The sequence below is a fragment of the Borostomias antarcticus genome (genome assembly GCF_949987555.1).
Source record: "Borostomias antarcticus genome assembly, chromosome: 12".
NCBI lineage: Eukaryota > Metazoa > Chordata > Actinopteri > Stomiiformes > Stomiidae > Borostomias > Borostomias antarcticus.
The window spans coordinates 3599873-3603225 of NC_140245.1; the positions used below are offsets into that span (position 1 = coordinate 3599873).

Consider the following 3353-nt stretch of genomic DNA (forward strand, 5'->3'; position numbering starts at 1 on the left):
AACCTGAAACATCAGGAAAAGTAGGCTAATGGAATAATCCAACGTCATGTGTAGCCTACTGATCTCAGTGTTTGCTGTCTGCTGAGGCGGTGCAGGAATTTGAACTGTTTAAACTAAATAAATTAAATAATATAATTGTATTATTTTATTCATTAAATGAACAAAAAAACTCTACGTTGTAAAATAATAAGCTTGGGATGCTACAATTATAAACTGAGTGTCTGCTCTGCTCCACTGGTCTTGACACTCCGATTGAGTTGCTATTCAGATTCAGGGGCGGGAGCTGCTATTCAGATTCAGGGGCGGGAGCCAGGCTACTGATCCTCTCCTTCACTCTGTCGGCGCGCAGCAGAGCGGGTCTCAGCCTCGCAGCACAGAGCAGCGGTGTTCACGTTACGGCATGACGAGCTCCAGAGGTTACAGGTCGCCTCATTGATGTCATGAGGTGCCCCAGCTATTAGCATTGGGTTTAAATCTGTCATTTTGCCACATAGGTGCGTTTGCTTTTGGAAATCCTCCACCACCGTCTAGAGCAACTGAGCAGCTCTCAGCCCTCTCACTTTCCTTCGTTTACAAAAAATAGACAAGACAAAAATAGGCTATGGGCTATACAACATTGATAAAATAAACTACGAGTTTAGTAATTATATGATTTATGTTGAGACTGATGACTGATTGATTTCATACATGGCCGCGGGAGCGTATTTTGAGCAGGATGCTGCTGACAAAAGTCCAGCCCGATCTCTCTAAGATGCACGGTGGCGCAGCATTGTAAAAAGTAGGCCTGTCTTTATTTCATTTTGTTAGGATATTCTATTCGATTTGAATATGTTCTGCTATTCTAATCTGTGCAGAAGCGCCCGGTCTAGCAGGCCTACATCAAAAGAAACAACAACAATAATAATAATAACTTATGCTGAATAACGAATTAGATCTACTAGTTAATTACTCACTAAGGAATAGGATCACCCTAATTTGGAAATGTAGGCCTGAGAACAGGCTGACCAAGATTTCCTTTGGTTGAAGACAGGCAGCCCTAAATAAATGCATTCGAATCAAATTATTTTCATAGATAACTGTCAGGGTCTGTTTACAACTGGTGGAATGAACTGCCCACTGACGTCAGGACAGCAGAGTCGCTGCCCATCTTTCGTCGCAGGCTCAAAACTCACCTCTTCAAGAAGTACTACAACGATCCTCCCTCCTAAGCACTTATTGTATTGTATTGCACTGTACTTTAGATTGCTATTCTTGCGGTTTGCCTTCAGCACTAGATTATGCTCTTAGTCACTTGTTTTAGAAAGAAGATGCACTTGTGAGTTCTGGCAAGTAGTAGTACATTGGCTTTTCCTACGTTAAATGCAATTATTGTTAGTCGCTTTGGATAAAAGCGTCTGCTAAATGACTGTAATGTAATGTAATGTAACAGGCACATGCATGCTCGCGGTGTTGCGATAGCGTTTCCATGTAACCCTGATAACTTCTGGCTACGCTGATAAAACGTTCTGTGTAACTTGGATGTCATTCTCGTTCTCGTTCTCATTCTCGAAATGGCGCCGTGTAACCTAGGCCCGAGAGAGACGCATGCACACTGCGTGCGCTTCCTACCCTGTGTGTGTGTGTGTGTGTGTGTGTGTGTGTGTGTGTTTGCAGTTATTCAAAGCCTCTGCATTTGCCTGCCTGATAAGTCACAGAATCCCTCATTGTTCTGTCTCCTGTGTGTGCGTGTGTGTGTGTGTGTGTGCGTGCGCGTGTGCGTGCGCGTGCGTGTGCGCAGACGGAGTGCGGTTGTCAGTTCACCTCTAAACTGGAAGGGATGTTCCGAGACATGAGCATCTCCAACACCACCATGGACGAGTTCAGACAGCATCTACAATCCACCGGGGTGAGGCTTCCAGCAGACCGTAGCTCCTTCATCACAAACAGGCCCTCAGCAGAGTAAACACCAATATCCCCATCCAACAGGGTGTGAAACCCCCGCCCAAGAACTCAACCACAAGACATTTAAATTCCATGTGGATAACCTAGCGTCTAGGCTGTGAGAAAATTGGCTTCCTGTACAGAAACATTTCTAGCTTTCCTTTGATTAGTAGGAAGATGATTGTTGAAGTAGTTTAGTTTTGGACGTTGGTGATATAATTTATTGGCATGCTGCTGCCTCAACTCTTACACAACTGGATTCGGTCTATCGCTGCCTTTAGATTTATTACTGGTGACAGATATGATACACGCCGTTGTATGATAAGGTACGCTAGCCTTCTCTTGTGGAAAGGTGCAACTATCACTGGTGTTTGTTTATTATTAAAGCTCTTATAGGTAAGCTACCTCCTTACCTCACTACTTTGCTAGAATGGAATCCTGGAACCTACTTGACTCGACCCAGTGACCTGCTTGTTTTTAGGGTCCCTCGAGCACTGACCTTGGAAAAACGGCTTTTTCCTTTGATCCTCCCGACACGTGGAATGTCCTTCAACTTACTCTGGAGTTGGAAGGTTCTTCCACCACTGGCTCAATTTAAACGGTTGATTTTCGGCCGCTGTGTGTCGACTTCTAGCTGTTTTAACTGAATGTTGTTTATTTCTATTTTATATGTTTATTGAATGTATTATCCGTCTTTGTGTTTTTCATGTAAACTCGTCGTCACTGTAAATGAGGGAAACCTCAGTGCCGTACGAGTTGAAATAAAGGTTTGAAATGGAAAATTGAAAACGGCACTGAAAAAATTTTGAGTTTTTGAACTGAAAACGTTGTCCCTCCCAGGTATCTCTAGGGGGCGTCGACCTCACGGTCCGAGTCCTCACCACCGGCTATTGGCCCACGCAGTCGGCCACGCCCAAGTGCACCATCCCCCCCTCCCCCAGACACGCCTTCGAGGTCTTCAGGAGGTACGAGGCCCAGACCGGCCCGTCTTCGCCGGGATCAGCGACGTCTTTAGCCTGTTTGTGTTTCCATATTGTGTTCAGAGCTGTGTGTGAATGAGCGTGTTGGGTTCCTTCCTCAGGTTCTACCTGGCCAAACACAGCGGCAGACAGCTCACACTGCAGCACCACATGGGCTCGGCCGACCTCAACGCCACCTTCTACGGTCCCATCAAGAAGGTACCCAACCTGAACACGTATATACTAGCTCTTTAAAACTAATGACTTCTGTTTGATCATCTGTCTTGTCTATCCATTATAGTTGACCAGTTGTGTAGGATTTAATATTGATTTGTGGAATATTGACGTTTGTTCTCTCTCTCTATCTCTCTTTGTGTGTGTCTCTCTCTCTCTTTGTCTCTCTCTCTCTCTCTCTCTGTCTCTGTGTGTCTCTCTCTCTTTCTCTCTCTCTCTCTCCCTCTCTCTCCATCTCTC

General features: G+C 45.0%; 1 protein-coding gene across 1 annotated transcript in view; it reads left to right on the forward strand.

Annotated features, from left to right (window-relative positions):
- LOC311316040 (cullin-3-like) overlaps window positions 1-3353 on the forward strand; it is a 20867-nt gene that overhangs the window by 12422 nt on the left and 5092 nt on the right.